Here is a 17,845-nt window from a genome sequence, read left to right as displayed (position 1 = left end):
CTTTTATAACCAATAAAAGTTTTTCAAAACGGCCAAATCAAAAGCTCTAATCTTAGTTTGATGTGGTAATTTGCGCCCACTGTCCTGGGGAATGTGAAAAATAGAGCCACTAATAATTAGGTGTTGTAATTACTGTACATTTGTACAACCACTGGCTTGCCTGACAGATTTGAGGGAGTGATTTGAGTGTAATAATTGATATTTAGTGTTGAAAAGGCAGTCTATAAAATATCGAATTAGATAAGCAGGAACAAAAAGACATAATAAAGGGCTTCGACAGTGTATTATCTTGCCTCTTTCTGGCAGAATTGAAAGCACAACATTTGTTTGCCTCCTGCTTTTATTTACAACAGTGCGCTCCACCACCGGAGTTTCACTGAAAATTATGGCATTCGTCTGGCCAAGGCGTATCAATAGCAATTAAGCCTTCCGCCCGAAAATGGCCTGTTGTTGTGGACTGCACTTTTCACTGGATTGTTTTGCTGCATTGTCTGAGCTTGGCAGAAAATAGCAGATAAGCAAACATGTATTGATGGTAAATCACAGCCCCCGCGGTGCTGGACACGGTAAATGGGAGACGGCTGCGGACCAACAAGCGCCGACAATCACACTTTAAACAACTCAGGAGCCTGTGTGGTGTTAAATCAGCCTCATGGATAGACTTGGAGGATAGAAATGTACAAGGAAGGAAGGGAGGGAAGTAAACACCGATCACCGGCTTTGTTTGCCACTTTAGAGACTCCAAAAAACCAAAATGTTCCAAAACTTTTCATCAGACCAACTGTCATGCAGCCAAGTGATTAACTCAAAACCCAAGTCTCACACAATATCTGCTGTCAAAAACCTCACTTCACAGTTATTTTGTTAACTACAAGTGGATAATGCAGTAGCAGAGGTTAAGACTGGACAGGAGTGACTTCTATAAGGTCAGAGCTGGAGGGGAAATTCAAAAGGCACACAACAACACCCAAAAAAAAGGAAAAGGAAAAAAGACGAGAATCTATTGGAGTTCAGCAGCTTGAGCCTGATAGAGGCCATTTGGCTCTGTTGTATCCTGCGATTGCTTTGTGCCAGGGGACCATTAGCTAAAGGTACAAACAAAGTCCACAACAGAAGGTCCTTGCTAACACGTCCCCCCCAAACCCTCTAAAACACCCCCACCCTTACCTTACCTATCTCTGAAGCAAACCACTTCAACGCAGGACTCTCTGGGGCTAAGACAGAAAGCAGCTTGTGGTTTTGTCCCCCCCTCTTTATTCTTTCTTCTTGTTGCGTCTTATCTCTTTTTGAGAGCTGTATTCTGTTGTTGTTGATTTCTGTATTTCCGCATTGTTGTCAGTGATTTGTTGATCATTTACTCACGTGGCATCACCACATCACATCGCATCACATCGCATCACGTCACGGCGACATAACTCCACACAGCACCCACACCCCCATTTGCATCCATCGTCATTCATGCTCACTTCATTTCGGGCTTGTCTCTCCACTGTGGTCACGTTAAGTTTGAAAGAGTCATGTATGAATATTACCATGTAACTAAAGTGTAATTTATACAATGTAAAAAACTACCATAATGCATTGATGTGTGTACTGTAGGGTCTTTCCCATGCTGGAAACTGGTGAGCCTTCTTGTTGACACATGTAATGCATCTGTGTTCATGTGAAAAAAAAGAAAAAAAAAAAGAAGTTCTTATCATGTTGCATGCTTTTGGCTTGGCAGTGATCAGAACATAGCTCCCTGTCTATCTGTGTGTGTGTGTTAATGTACAGTACATGTGTGTGTGCCAATGTGTCACTACGGTACACACGGCATACAGTAGATGATTTACATACACCAGGAACTTACGCAACACTGTGCACGACACCAGATCAGCAGGGAAATCCATAATGAATGATTCACCTTTACTAAACCCTTTGAATTGTCTTTTCTTTTTTCTTTTTTTTGCTCATTTTTATTTCTCTCTATTTACAGGCCTTTAGCACAGTTGCCACAAGTCTTATTCATTTTGTAAGAACCATGCAACCTCATTTATATTTAAATACAGTGGTGGTGCAACACTATTTTTCTTTGTGGGAGAATCATGCTCTAAGTTTCTCCAAGCTGTGGATGTAATCAGTGTTGCCATGGATTCATTGCATGGACTATAAGCTTCTACTTTATTTGTTTACATTTTGACAAATTGGCACTATTAAAACTATCCCGCATAAGCTATTAGAAGTTCCTATTTGCAGTGCACCCATAGATGTACAGAGAAATTCTCAATAGTTTGCTCAGATAATGAGGAGCACTTAAAAACTGCACAATTGCACACAAATGCAAGTTATGGAGTGTCTTATATTTTCCCCATGACTTCAAAGTGAAGTTGCGGACATTTATTCATGGCGGACATAATATGATTATATCCTGGGAAAGTGTGCGTCACCCTGAATTAAAAATACGTGCATTGTGTCTGTGTGTTCAGATTCAACAGGGTTGTGCCTCTGAACAGAAGAGCGGTTTTTGGGGGGTTTCTTTTTATTTTGGTTTTTGATGCAAAAATCACAAATTACTTGAGAGTGAGTGGATTCTGTTATCTTGAGTGACTTTGAATCCTCTTTCCTCCAAACAAGGCTTGATTAACATATGAAAAGGACCATTTATTGCCTGTGTGCAGCATCTTCACTCCTGGATACAATAAAGCCATATTTCACACAACAACACACCTGCAATCACTGATATTTTCCTTTGCGCTCCTCTTCCTGTGGAGAGGACTCTTGTGTCGGAGGGGTCAGCTCAGAAAAGGCCACCGCCGCCATTGTGCTAATTTGAAGCTATGCATGCTGTTGGTTTGTAACTGAGGAGCTTTATCTGATCAGAGCTAATGACGCCGCGTATGTGGGATCATTTAAATGAGCAGAAAGTAGGAAGTTGTCGACTGCGAGGAGGAGTCAGGATTTCACTGTCGCATATAATGAGGACCCTACGGAGGCTGGAAACTCACCCTGACAGCCTGGTCACTCTTGCCAGGCTTTAAGGAGGCACCAGAGGTTTTAGAGACTACAGGGGATTTGTATTCTGGGGTCACAAAGTCAGATCTATAATCACTCGCAGAAGGGGCTGATTGCGCGGGATGGCTGCGGCCTTTCAATTAGCAGCGAGGGCCATCTTCTGCTGCAGTGTGCTGAAATTGCACTCAGGAGTTTCTGCTGCTACTTTTACAGTTCCATAGAGGACCTTGGTTTTTAACTTTCTGCTTTGCAGCAAAACTGAGAAGTGCTGTGGTCATCACACGGGGCCCCAGAAACCTAATAAACGCAGAAAGAGAAAACATTACTAGAATATTCTAGCGCAGAGAGTGGCACAAGAAGAACTATAAACAATGACACTCAGGAAGATACCCGGTGGTTCAGCGTTAAATGAAGCCTCTCCAGCCTTTAGGGTCAACGGGAGGACGACGGTTTAACTGTATTTGAGTATTAAAGCCCATAAGATTCACATAGACGTGTTCACTCATGCACTCATTCATGAAATCTCTGAATCTGACTGCCAGAGTTTCCATGTAACAACAAACTGTGCCGACTCAACTGCCTCGATTTGAAGTGGAGCATGAATTTATGTTCACACCTTGATGTCGCTGTATGAAATTTTGCCCGAGTGTTTGGGATCGCATCCAAATCGTCTCTCAAGTGTTACTGGGAAACCGTAGCCTATGCACTGCTGTATTTCCTTTCCCCAAGATGGTGTTAACTGCAGTGTTGCTCTATCAACACATACCGATGTGAACAATATGTGTAAACAAGTACAAGTACAAGACAGGAGACATCTGCTTTCTCAGCTATCTTGTCCAATGAAACAGTCATAGATTTTATGTGACAACTCTTACCGACCTGGGCCAAAAAAATTATTAAGGTCGCTGGAGCAATATTTGGCACTCATACAGCAGAGATGGCCCAGGCGAAGGGCAGATATCCACCATGTAGACTATAGAATATACCACATTTTAGGGATTTTATCAAAGTTGTTCATCAAGAATGATAAAGTGAATACAGATTCTTTCTTTGATTCGCTATGCTGGTCACAAAAGTGAGGACTGATTACAAAATGTAGATTTTGGCTCAGTATCAGAGATGCATTGTGGTAGATTAATCCACATAGATAGTATCCTGTCTTTCTAACTATGTCTTGCAGACTTTGAGACAGTAATTGTGTAAGTTCTGCTCGTATTTCCACTTTAATATAAAGCGAACGCATATGCTCAAACCTGTTCAAGCCACATTGAAGGCTGGTATTGAAGGTCATACCAGTACTTAGGGATTTCAGCTGAGATCAGTTAAATCATATTGATTTATGGAGGAACTTTCTTCATTTGATTTAGAAATTTGACTGAACTGTGATGAATATACCTCACTGACCAACGACAAGGACAGGGACCAAATTTGGCCGGATGGTATTGAATGTTAGTGGTGTCCCAAAGGTTGTCTAAGCCAACCAAAATGCATTCACAGCATCCACTTATTGGGCAGATTGTCTGGTGGGAGCAGGGACAAGGCCATGGGAACCATCTCGCTCAAACCTCTAAATGTACCTGCTTGTGTAGTCGGATCAAGGTCAGAACTATTTCACATTAGAACAAACTGCTCTAGAGTTGGTTTGGGACCAGACCAAGACCGCCTCTTTAAAAGGGTCGTGGCGCCCGAGTGTGGTTTGTGTTTTCACACCTGTCCAAACAAATTGTACCAAGGGGGGGGGGGGGGAAAAAATGAGGGTTTGATTTAAAAGTGCAGGTGTGAAATCACCCTAAAAGTCTCAGACTTTAAGGACCCTACTGTGTGTGAAATGTCACTGAGACGCATGGCTAGTCTTTGCTGTACCACTTTCTGTCCTTTACACATGAAAAGCAGCAGCAGCAGCAGTTTAGACCTGCAGATTAGAGGGTGGATACGGTGGATACAGTTGGATGTAACGGCTTTTTGACGGTCATCTACAAGGTGGCCGCACATGTGTATAATCAGCGTAAACAGGCAACAAGGACTGCGTGACGGGATAACACAAACTCAGTGCTTCAGCTTACCTAACTCTATTGGACTTGGGTCAGGTTCAGACAGAAGTACCCTTCTGCAGATTTAACCATGTAGCCAATATGTGCCATTGACCAGCAACTAAAACCGATGTTTTTACTTTAAAGAAGACATATTCTGCCCCTTTTACACAAATCAAAATAGTTCCCAGTTGTCTTAAAGGCATATCTGTGACATGCTTTGGTCAAAATACCCCAAGGATCAAACATCACAGCTTTTCATACTCTCAAAACAGCCCTGTTCAGAACGGCTGGTTTAAGTGCCTGTCCTTTTAAATGCAAATGAACCACTGCTTGCCCCGCCCCTTCTACCGGTCCCAGGTAGCGATGTTATTATGCAAATTCGAAACCTAGTTACATCGCTGGAAGACAACTGAGGGAACAGCTCGTAAAACCATGTTGTTTTCAACCTAGGTAGCCTGCCCGTTACAGATTTTTTGGTCAATTCTCATATTTTGGGGGCCGGAAGGCAAGACAAACACCCAAATATATGTTAAAGAGCCTTCAAATGGTGATATTTCCATAATATGTCCTCTTTAACTCCTGTCAGAAACCCAAAAAGCAGCTTTAACTTCTGTCTTATTCACTTTTCACGAGTGTAGTAACCCTGACAGGGACTAAACAGCTCAGCCTATAGAAAATCTGCAGCCTGCTAAATGTAGAGGTGAGTGAGAGGAGCTCAGTGGGATTTACATTTAGACAATGGGTACCCTATAGATGAGAGCGCATTACTGGAGACAGAATAACACAATGTCTTTAATCAAAGAGTCTTATGTCTCAAGTGAGTGTCTTTATGTGTTGCAGTACATCACCATTTGCATAAAAAAGACTTGTGCTGAGTCTTCATACTCGCAGCATAAATTTAGCTGAAACTTTTTAGCACAAAGACAAGAAAGTCTGGCACGACGTATCGAGTGTGCACACTTTGAAATAAGTCGTCATGAAGAAAGTGACACGACTCGGGCGAAGCAGCTTCCCTTCACGGCTGAGTCATCCTGGGCGCGCGGCGAAGGAGCCGACGGGATAGTAAACGCTCTCTCCTTTTTGGTCGCAGAGTTAAATATAAACCTTTGGCAGGTGACAGCACACCGTTTTTTTTGGAACGGCACTCGAGCCTGTTGGCGATTCAGCTGCCAAACCGGCCGCTCTCCCCCCCGGCAGCTCGCAGCGCTCACAGAAAGACTAACATCTTGCTCAGCATCTAAAAACCCCTTTAAATTAGTCCTCCTGCTGTGCTCCTGACAAATGACTCGCACACCGGTACACAAAGCAACACCTTAATGAGGTATGCTCCCCACAATCTGCCACAATGATTTACCCTGTCAGAGATGTAATTAGTTATGAAGTTCATGATCTTTTACTACTTTTTTTAATCGTCAGAGAATAAGTTTCATCTTAATGAACACCTGACAATCAAAGTCAAGTCACAAAGTTCATTTTCCGGGGTAATGAATTGTTGCTGGGCAGTATATCCACTCATCCTAATTTAAAAGTAAGATTTGTATGCAAAATTAGACTCATTTAATCAGAGGAAATTAGTGTAGATCTGCACTTTTGAACTCACTGTGTAATTAAAGTTTAGAGCCTTATCTTTTATGCTGGGCTATAAAGAATGCTGAAGTAGACGAGAAGAAGGATTACATACTGTGCTTGGTGAAGCATATGACTTAAGAGAAAAATAAAAAAAGAAGGACAACACATCTGGGTCATTGCCAGATTCCATTTAGGAGTCTCTTGTCGTAATTTTTTATCCGCACCTACAAAAAACGTCCTTGATCGTAAGCAGGTATAAAATGTCAATAAACGCCACGAGTGTTTAGGATGAAGCTGACACTTTGAGGGATGGCATCGGGGAGAATTACGGCGTTTTTTCCGCAGGAGATGAATTCACCTCTGCGCGTGGCGCAAGTGGACAGCTGTGTCATCTCGCCAAGACACCTTTTTTCTCCAATTAATCACCGGAATTAATAATAAACCGGGCTAATTAGCAGAGTCATGCTGTCTGCCAAATGGAAAGGTGACGTGGGATGAGTAAGGACACAGCTGGTAATACTTTGTCACTTTGGGTAGCGACCGAGACAAGTAGAGGTTTAGTGTAAGTGTGTGTGTGTGGGATCATGATGCATTGAAGCAGACGGAGGAGCTGATGGAATGATTGATCCGTTTTGTTGGAGGACGTTCAGGGGCATGTTGGAGCTTTTTTTTTTTTTTAGCCGTATAGGACTTGCTTTTGAGTTGCACTCCCACTGTACAGCGCTGAACTTGTTAAAGTACAAGAGCACCTTTTGTTTTGTTTTTTTTGTCCTCACACCGGCAGACACACAGCTTTTAGTCTCACCTACGCTGTGCCGCAAATGAAATTTCGGACCTGCAGGATTCTCAATCACAGTTTCTTTCACCTCCTCACCTTGTAATTTGATATTTGTCCTCATCTCCCTGTCTGCATCCCTCTTCCTCTCTCTCTTCCTCTCTGGGTGGCACGCTGTGGTTGTGCCGTGACGCTTTGCCTCAGCTGGAGAAAGTGACCTTGTTGGCTTGCTGTTCTGTTGTCATGGGAACAGAGGGCACAGCAGGAAAAAAAAATACGACACAACATCCAGAGACTGCATGTTAAGAGTTAAGAGTGAGTGAATCCCCCCCCCCCCCCTCTCTCCCCAGATTTCCTTTTATTCTAATAATGGCATATATTCCTATTGGCTTAAAGGGTTATGCCTCTTGGCCAATCAACGAGTTCCCGCTCAGGGGTCCATCCATTCAGCTGTTGGTTTTTCGCTCCGGCTTACTCCTCTTTAAACGCGTCCTCTGGGATTCGAGTAGCCTAAATTCACTCAAAATTGAAATCAGCACTCAGCAGCATTGTGAACGACTGAAAGGAGCTTTTAAAGAGCGCGAGTGCTCGGAGTAGTTTCTAATTAAAGTGATGCTCCGACTAATTTATTTTCACCCTAAGGCCCGCTTTGTGCAAGACAGCTACAACAGAGCAGAGATAGCAGATCTGCCCATGCTCAGTTGCATGATCATAGACGTCATTCACCGTTTTTCTTTGCTCCGTTTTAACGCATGTAGCATCTGATGTACTATATGTAAAGAAGACCACAACGCTAATACTTGATATGATGCTCTGCTGCATTGCTGCACAGTTTCTCGTCAACCCCCCTCTACCCCTCCCCCCTTCTCTCTCTCCCTCTCTCTTTAGTGTTTTCAGCGTTGAGCGTCGAATGTTCAGATCTGAGAGTTTCTCCTCCTCTTCTCTCTCCGTCCTGCAGCTTATCTCAGCATTGTGAAGCGAGCGGAGGGTTTTTATTACAGAGGAGATTTAATAAAAGCACAACATTTTGATGACTTTGCTGCAGCCTCTCCTGTGTGTACAGGATCCGTTGTGCGTATATGCTTTCAAATGGTTGTGCGTGTGTGTGTGTGTCTGAGAATCAGCAGTCTTTTAAGTTGCAGCTGCTTTATAAATGCCAGGCCCTGGTCCTCAGATCTTCTCTGACACATACAAACCGCTGTGAAGGGCAGAATGAAAGCTGTTGATAGTGATGTAGTAGGTTAATATTTTTAAAGGGCTTCTCCAAAGACTTTCACATGTCAAAGTCAATTTACCAGTCACATGAAAGCTGTCGTATAATGTCCCCTGTGCTTCTCCAGGATTAGGAAACAAACCCCTAATTTGGGTTTTCACCTGTCAGGGAGGGTCTAATGAAAAATATTTTTTAGTTGCATGATGGGAAATGTAGGATCTAGTGCTTTTTTGTCCATATGAGGAACTGACGATAGGACATTTTGATCTCTGCTTCTTTTGTTTTGATAGTTAATTGATTATCTGCTATTACTAGAATTTGATTACAGTTAGTATCAATTTTACTTATACGTAAGTTGAGTATTTCCACCTCTTTAATATTTCTTTGTCAACTTCTTTACATTTTGGAGGAAACATCTGACATTTTACATTACTACATCTATTTGACAAGAGTTACATTATGTTCAGATTTTACATTACACAAATATTTGTCAATGGTTGAGCTGGGTAGTTGCCAACCTTTTTGATTTGATTCTCAGATGGTTTCATTGAAAAAAAAAGTATGTAAATGTTTATTTTTCTTTTCTGTCCCATGAAGCATCTCACACCCCCTCAGCATTATCCTGTCACCCTGTGACGGGGGGCCCAGTGTCTTGGTTGGTAGAACTAACTGTACCTCCTGCAGCTACAACAAGTGAAATGCTGGTTACACTCTGATGTATCATTATAACACTCATAGTCATTTATAATAACATATCTGTCACATTATACAGCACTGTCAGTGCTTTGATGCTTTAAGCACTTTTTCCCCTCAGTATGCTTCCACCACAGATCTCTAAAGTATAAGTACCCCTTTATATTTCATACTATTTGCAATTCTGACAAATTTGGATTAATGATGTTATGTTTTAAAAGCTAGAGTAGAATGACATTTATTCTCTGAAAAGTCAAGAAATATGTAACATAATCATTTTGTCTTGTTCTCTTTGAGATTTCCCCATCCATAATATGTTAAATTATGTTTTTTGTCATTCATCTGACTCACTTGTCCCCAGAGGAAAAGCTACGGCCGTAATATTCGCTGAAATATGCAGCAGTAAGTGCAAGTTCATAACTATGCTGCTGTATACACTATATTTTTTAAGCAAGGGCAAAATAATATAGCACAGTCATTCTCAATTTTGCAAAGACAGGCAGTGAGGGGAAAAAACATACAGTATATAAAGGCTGATTGTATGCAGCTTTCCTGACTCCGTCTGGGATTTCGGATCATTTTTTATCCCTCACTGCACCATATTAAACAATGGTTTTGGTCATTTCTAGGAAACAGTTCACTTGTCCCCAGAGGCGCAGCTACCGCCATAATATCCACTGAAGTACTGTATCCTGCGAGGAGGCTTATTGTGCAGTAATAACCATTCTGCATTGGCAGAGTTTCTGCAAGGAATAAAGCAACAAATGTACATTTTTCTGTAATGTTTTGTATTTTTCTGAGAACAAAGAGGTGATCATTATGTGCTGAAGTTCCGTTCTGATTATGACGCTCTTTGTTCTCAGCCTGAATGCAGATCTTTTGATTTGCTAATGGCTCAGATGAATGCCGTGCTCTGGCTCCAGCAGCCTCGTATGATCATTTCAGATAATAAAGATCTCGAGTACTACAGTGGCAGAGCTTTATGATATACAGCCTCCTTGGCTTTAGCATCCTTCCCCTTCTCGCTATCTCACCCATTCCCTCTCACATACACACACACACACCTGCAAGAACACATACACGCCACGTGACAAGGTGGTATTAATGCTTCCTCTTTTGTTCCTTTCCCCGGCCGTCTTTAATGGTCTGCCATATTATTAGTCTCCATCATCTCAGGGGTCCCAGAATACCCATAGACCCTGTTCTGCAGGCTGGTCAATTGCTCAACCTCCTGCCTGACTGTGCTGCGATAAAATGTCCCCTGTGTGGAGGTGAGTGTTTGTGTATGCAAGACAGAGAGCGGGCCAAGGAAAAAGAAAGAGCACAACGTCCAGGGATGTGTCTGTTTGTGTTTCCGTGCTTCGTGTGTGGCTGTCCCCTCAGCCTAAATTGCCTGCAGCTCCTAAAATGGACAAAATAACCTTTGGGCAGCAGGGGGAGCTAATGAGGAGCGCTGACAGTCAGAGACATCTGTCTGTTCTCATCCTGGCTGCACATTTTGTCCTGACCTTTTTGCTTTGGCACTCAACCATTATTTTCAGCCTCCACCTAATCATCTTTGCTTTTCCTATTAAACAGTAAAGAAGTCAGTGACTGCGGTTTAACAATTGAAGCCCACGACACGACCTTACCTTTCACACATACAATAAAGTCATGTCAGCTGCTGCCAGATTGTTACAGCAGGCTTCATTGTGCAACAAAAAATGAAGCCAAATGCCATACGAGCAGGCATCTGGTGCCCTCAGCTGCCCTCCCCATTAGCTCCAGAGGTTGTCGAGAGGGCAGAGTGTGAGCTGTAAATCTCCCGTGGGTTCAGATGGAGGGAAGAATTAATAGTCTGCTTCAGTCTGAGGTGCGCGGCAGGTAACATTTTCGGAGAGCTCGGTAAAATTATGTCTGACCTGTTAAAGTTAGAGCTATTTTATGCTGATGTGCTATTATCATATTTTTGTTGTAGAAGTACAAACCTTTCTCTCAGGAGAATGTGAGGGCATTTCCTAACATTTAATTTCAATTACTGCGTGAAAAAAAAAAAACAGCAAATCTGCCACACAAACAGCAATAAAGTAAACTCAGCCTGGATAACTATCTTGTTAGCTAGCCTAAAATGTAAACTTTTTTTCAGTAAAATATTGTTATGGTATGGTAGTAAACCTGTTTTGGTTTCGGTGTCACTATGTGGCTTTTTGCCCTTGAGGACACCGGCATGGCTGAGGTTAACGCCGAAGGGTCAAGTAGTATTAGCTGCTAATGCTAATGTTACATTTCTTGTGTTGACTAGTTTCATGTTGATGACTAGTTGACAAAGAGAGAGATAGTGAGATAATTTGGAGAGAATAGTTTTGAAAGCTTTATCGATTATTTTCTAAATGTGAATTTTTATTTTTTCAACCTGTGGCTGGATTCCTATCTCTTGTAGCTAGTCGCTAGCCTATCTGTCCGTACATCTTATATCACTACTTGCCCTTGACATTATGATGTCATTTATTTAGTTACAGTGAATTCCTGATGCATCTTATTTTTGTAATAAATTAATTTAATATGGTTTAATGTAATTGATAAATGCTTATGAGATTGCAACCCGCTAGCTTGACTGGCTAGCTCACACTATCTTTTATTATCTGGGCAAAAGAAGAAAGATTTCTAATTGATGAGCTTTGGTTGTGCTGGTGGCTGAATTTTGAACCAGACTAGCCGTTTCTTTGTTTCTAGTCTTTGTGCTCACTATAGCTAACCAGCTGCTAACTATTCTTTCAAACTATCACCATACTCAATAAATGCTGGCTATTGTGGTGCTGTTTGTTATCCCTGTTGTTTCATAGATAATACTGCATTTCATAATGTTTCCTCTGATGTTATGTCAGGCAAAGCAGGGTGCCTCCACTATAAAAATATAGACAGTTCATAACAGTTTTCCAGCTGGTATGCCAAATCTTTGATGATTAAATCTCGAGCTCCGCTCAAACACAACCATGATTGTGTATTGCCCCTGCTCAGCTTGGCGCCATATTGTACATCTGGATTTGCTGGTGGTGCCACATCAACATTTAAATTAATAACTGCAGGAGTGAGAGACGTTCACGTACAGAGACAGGTGCTATGAGAGAAAACAGGAGAAATGTGTTGCATTTATCCTGGCACACCTGCCTCACATAGTCACACATGCTGCACCAGGTAAGGATCTAACTGGTACAGGTTGTTCCTTGGTGTTCCCTGTAAAGGGGACATAAGGTGTCCTGGGCGTGGGGTGATGCTGTCCGGCTCTGTCTACATCACCGGGTAGAGTCCTTGACGTGACAGCTCGCCGACAGCCTCACGACGGTAGATCAACTAGGAAATGAGCTGAGAGGAGGAGGAGGAGGAGGTGATAACACGAAAAAGTGCTGACGAGGCGACCTGCTCTGTTGTCGCCTCGCCCGCTGTAATGAGAGACGGGGATGACGGCGCGGAGAATGAGGGGGAGTGAAAGAAGAAAGGAAAGACCGTGGTTGAGGTTTAGATTATTAGACAATGAGGAAGAAAGACGGAGGGACGGAGTGAGATTTAACAAAGTAGTCACTGGTAAAAGAGTTGTCATCTTTTTTTTTTAAGTATGAGTGAAATGTGTACGTTTACGATAAAGACTTATATGAGGAAGGTGCATCTACTAAAGGCGTTAAGTGTTCATGACACTGAGATAATGGGCCCACCTACAGACTGTTGAATGCTGACAAAAAGAAAGCTCTCATGTCTTTTTTACTCCGTCATGCTTCTGTGCACAGTGTGCAGCCGTTACCATGACTTCAACTGTGTCTGTGTGTGTGTGTGTGTGTGTTGATATGTGCGTGTGTGTTTTTTTATGATGAGTCATCCAGGCTGTGTCATTCCTTGTCAGCCCCAGCCTTGTTTTGAAGAGGTGAAGTGTGGTCAGAATGAGTTATATCAGGCCAGCGGTGTCAGTCCAATACAGATTTTTTCGCTTTTATTTTATACAGAGGCCTTCGAGTTGAAGATGCCTCTTGAAACCTTGGATAAAAAGAAAGTTAAAAGAGGCGGGGAATGGTATTAGTGACTCACAATCTCTCAAAGTTAATGTAGGTTCTCGTTCCGGAGCTTAGATTTGACCTTTTAATGTAAAGGAGATTGCCGGGAAAGTGAAGTCAAATCTGTTATTGCGCCTTTGTTGCCACCCAGGTGTCCTTCTCCTTCTCCACTCTTTCACTCCATTTGGTAACCATAAAACGCACCATTAGGTCGCTTCTACGGGAGCCCTCTAAGCCCATTTTTGAAATGTACCTGCTTTGACATTGCCAACCGGTCTGGCCGCCTTCTTTTCTAAAGGCCTGTGATCACCTCCAAAGAGAGCCAATGTCAGAGGGAAAACATTAAATGTGAAGGTCCACACAGGCGTGGACGTGCTCTCACTCTGGAAGAAAAACCATTCACATTTCGCTGAGAGCTAATTGAATTTTCCCCTGCTCTTATCAGCCCTCACGATGGGATAACATCTCACCACTTTCTGGTAGAGAGTCAGTGGAAACACAACGCCCGTTACTGCCTGGCTTAACTTTATTTTTTTTGCTATAGAGTGAACACAGGGAAACATTTTTTCCCTCCCAGCCCTCCCTTGAAAGCAATTTCACCGATGAAGGGAGAGTGATTTGGAGTCCTATATGAGTGTGTGTGTGTATCTGAGAACAGTGACAGATAATGGAGGACGTGCCAAAGAGTGAATAGTGCTCCTGATGGCAGACCATGCCTCTCCAGCCTCAGCTCCATCGTTACAATAAACAGCCTCCTCTCTGTATCACAGAGCGCTGGTGGTGACAAATAAATGCCGCTGGAAGGAGAGTAAATAAATCCCCAAAATAAACGCCTGTGCATATAATCTTGAGACTGTCTTCTGGAGAGAAACTGACAGCCGTATTTGTTTGTTCAAGCAGTTTAAAAATGACTTGTGTCTTACATTCACTGCCAAGGTTGGTGGAAGTGTGATGTTCTTATAGTTAAGTGAAATAAAAGGCTTAGGGAGCTTATATGTTTGATTGATCGCTGGTAGAGACTGGGCTTTGCATCCTGTTGTTTACCAGCTGTGGTTGAAATTGCTTCACTTCCACCAGAGGGCTTTGGTTTTTGAATTTGTAGGAGTGGGCGATCTGGCCTGAAGATGATATGACATATGAAGGGGGACCAGGACCAATCCCTAATGACTCACTTGGTCATAAAGGTCATCATATAATAATAGTGGGCATATGATAATCCTTTAGGGTAGAACCACAATCGACTACAGTATCTCAATCAACCATCTTTGTCCTGTGTCCACTCCAATTTTATTGTGGCAGTCCTGACTGGAAGTTGTGATTTGTATCTTTCCGCCACTTTGATGTTTGTCTGCGAACCACTACACTTTGCCCACATCGCTGTGGTCTCTTTTATTTTATTTTTTACAAATTGTGTTACAACCAACCTCACTTTCTGTTTAGTACATACTGTATGAAGGGATGCTGTTATTTATTAATGATGTGGTTCATGTACTTCTTTTGATTTGAAAGTTTGAAAGTTTAGTGGATGGTTACCAGCTAGCCCGGCACGTCCCACCTCGGGTTGCGGACCATCTTTCGCCTCAAACACTGCAAATTCACCATTAGCGATTGAACCGTTGAAATGAATGATCTAAATATAGCACCTTTAATGATTCCTTCTCTGTGAATCATCTGAAAAGCCGATCATTTGCCAAAGTAAGATCGTCAGTGATATAAGATCGTCACCTCACTCACCTCTGCTCAAAGGACTAATCTGACATTTCATACTCCAAGCCAAATGGGAAAGCTGGCAATGCCACATTGACGACAAGACTTAAAATATACATAGATACAGTGACAGGGTAGATTTACCTTCACCTGCCTGTAGTTTCAAATTTATCACACATAGATAAGAGCAGAGAGTGACCCTCTCTGCAAGAAAGCCAACTTTCCACAATATTTCCTTTAACAAGTGCTGCAGTTCAGTTCAGTCAGGATACACACACACACATACACTTTAGGTCGGCATTGTAGCTCGTTTTGTTTGTTTTTTTCTCTTGAACAAATCCAGTAAGCTCGTTGCAGACCGTCCTTGAGCTCAACAATCCCCCATAAAGCCTGAGCTACACAACATTTGTGTTCATTTGGTGAACATGAACACTCACAGTGTTTTATAATAGGAGGCTATAGAAGGAGATGGTTAATTAAATCTTAATTTGCTGCAGTAAGGTTTGTGGAAATAAAATGAGCTGCAAATGTTTATATAACCCTTGCCCACCTTATGTTAGTGTATCCATGATTGGTCAGTATATGGTCCATGAGACTATAAAACATCTGCCATATACCTGCATGAACAACTATATTTGTCTCACCTTGGTGTGAGAACATACTGTAATTTTCATGTTTACCATTATTACTTACGTTATAACTTTTACAGAGGGAAAAAGGCGATAAATTATTGAGGATGTCATATCACACAAGTCAGTGCTGTTGCTGGTATTTGGCTTAATTCAGCTGCCTGTTTGCAGTATAAAACAGTCAACAACTTGTAGTTTGTCAAATGTCTGCGTGTTTGTCTTATGGTCTTTCTTGCCGCATTATTGTTTGACAAGTCTTGAGCCCCCACGATGTTTGGCAGTGCCAAGTATCCTGCTGTGCTGCCTCCGTGAGTGAGAGTGTGTGTATGTGTTTACGAGTGATACACTAAAGAGCTTACAATGTGTTTTTATCAGATGCCAAATGTGCTGCCTTGTCCCTTTATCTCTTCTTCAAACACGGATCAAACGGATCATCCTGTATGTACAGGAGAGCTTTCACCCTCACACTCTTATGTATACTTCTTCCTTCACTGACAGAAGAGTGTGTGTGTGTATGTGTGTGTGTGAGCTCATCAGCATGCTTTTAAGGTTGTTGAAGGTGAAATGCGGTGTAGGACGGTGGATTGATGCACCATGCTGCAGGTTTTACCTTGAGTATCACAGAATACATTTTTTCATGAAGCATTTTATTTCAGGATAAACAAATTGTTTTCTGCTAAGTCCCTTTTTATCACTGTGTTTGCTACATCCACTAATTGATCATGAAAACACAAGTAATCAAACTGTAATATTTATTGCCACAACTGCATAAATTCCTCAAAGGAGCCAATTTATATCTGACCTTTTCTTGGTCGGCTTTGTGCTGTGTAATAAACAACCTCTTTGTAAAGTAGAGAAAGAGGTAAATACTGCAATTAATTAAGTTATAACGCATCTACAGACCAGATGATTCAAGTCTGGGTTAGCTTAATAATAGGGAGAGACTTAAAGCTGACACTGATCGATATGTGTACAGTCGTGATAATAAGTCAAATGATGATATGTTAAGTTAACGATGGAAAACATGTTGGTGTTTTAGCGTTTTTCATCTCATAATTGTGTGTTGTTTTTTTGTTTGGACTCTTGTTTAAAGCTTTCATCTTGTACGCTACCTGCTCAGCATTAAACAATGACTGGACAAAATTAATGGCTAGATGGAGACTATAATGGAGCTTTTACTTGCTAAAAAGCCAAATATTTCCCTCAGGAGTTGGGCAGAAATTTGCCAGTAAATTATGTTAACCTGTAAGTTTTCTAGATATATAAGTAAAAAAGTGTTTGCCATATTGAAATGGCATGACATCCGTCACTTGTTGCACCCCAAATTGACCAATTATTTCAATCAAGTTTTAATACATCCTCTTTGTTGTCTTTTCTCCTGTTAGTGTTATATCAAACCCATATTGCAGCTGTTGAAGCTGAAAAATAGTCAATCAATCCACCGTTACAGGAAGAAACTATCATTCTTACAGTCAGGAGTTGGTTTCTCTTAAAATCTATCCATATCCACAAGTACATCCCTGCACCGTCAGTATTTCAGCCTTCACATCATTTCTGAATCATTCTGGAAATTGGTGTATTTACATCCCCTGCTCTTGCCTGTCCTCTGTTTGTTTTGGATATTATCTCTGACAATCTGTTTCAGTGCTGCATTGATAATCCTCTCAGAACTCATCTTTATCCTCCAAAAAGCAAAGTCATTCCTCAACACCAGGGAAATTTCTCACTTGCAGTAGCCTATCTTGCTTGGTGCTAATATTTCTGCTGTGGCGCCAGCTTCATTTTCATTTTCCACGACACGTCTGTGAGCCTTTCTGTTCTATTTGTGAATCTGTCTTTTCTGCAGCCTTCATCCTCCCCACCCACTCTGAAATATTACCGTACTGTAAGTTCATGGATATTGTTAAGCAACTTTCAGCTCCCAACATAAATTTGGACGTTCATTCCCTCACTCGCCTCCTGGATGTAATGAAAGTCTGGATTTATCTCCATGTCAGGAGCTGCCTCTGATTCCCCTGAGTGAGCTGACAGCTTTCTGCCGTTCCTATAGTCAGTCAATGGTATTTGTCTTCTGTCAACCAGACCATGTAATTTACCCCTCATTGCTTTGCACTTGTGTCCTTCCATCTTTTCATCCTGGCAAAGGTTAATTCCTCCTGTGTTTACTCTTTATCTGTTGTCTGTCCTTCACCACCGCCATATTTGCTCAGCTT

The 17,845-nt window shown here is 41.9% G+C and overlaps 1 protein-coding gene across 1 annotated transcript in view; it reads left to right on the top strand.

The window, feature by feature from the left end:
• iqsec3a (IQ motif and Sec7 domain ArfGEF 3a) overlaps positions 1–17,845 on the top strand; it is a gene marked incomplete at both ends in the record, with an annotated part of 136,957 nt that overhangs the window by 19,257 nt on the left and 99,855 nt on the right. The gene's annotated exons all lie outside the window — the stretch shown is intronic.

This window comes from Trachurus trachurus (assembly GCF_905171665.1).
Source record: "Trachurus trachurus genome assembly, chromosome: 23".
Taxonomy (NCBI): domain Eukaryota; kingdom Metazoa; phylum Chordata; class Actinopteri; order Carangiformes; family Carangidae; genus Trachurus; species Trachurus trachurus.
Note: the sequence above shows the minus strand (reverse complement) of the source record. Positions and strands in the feature narration are given on the sequence as shown.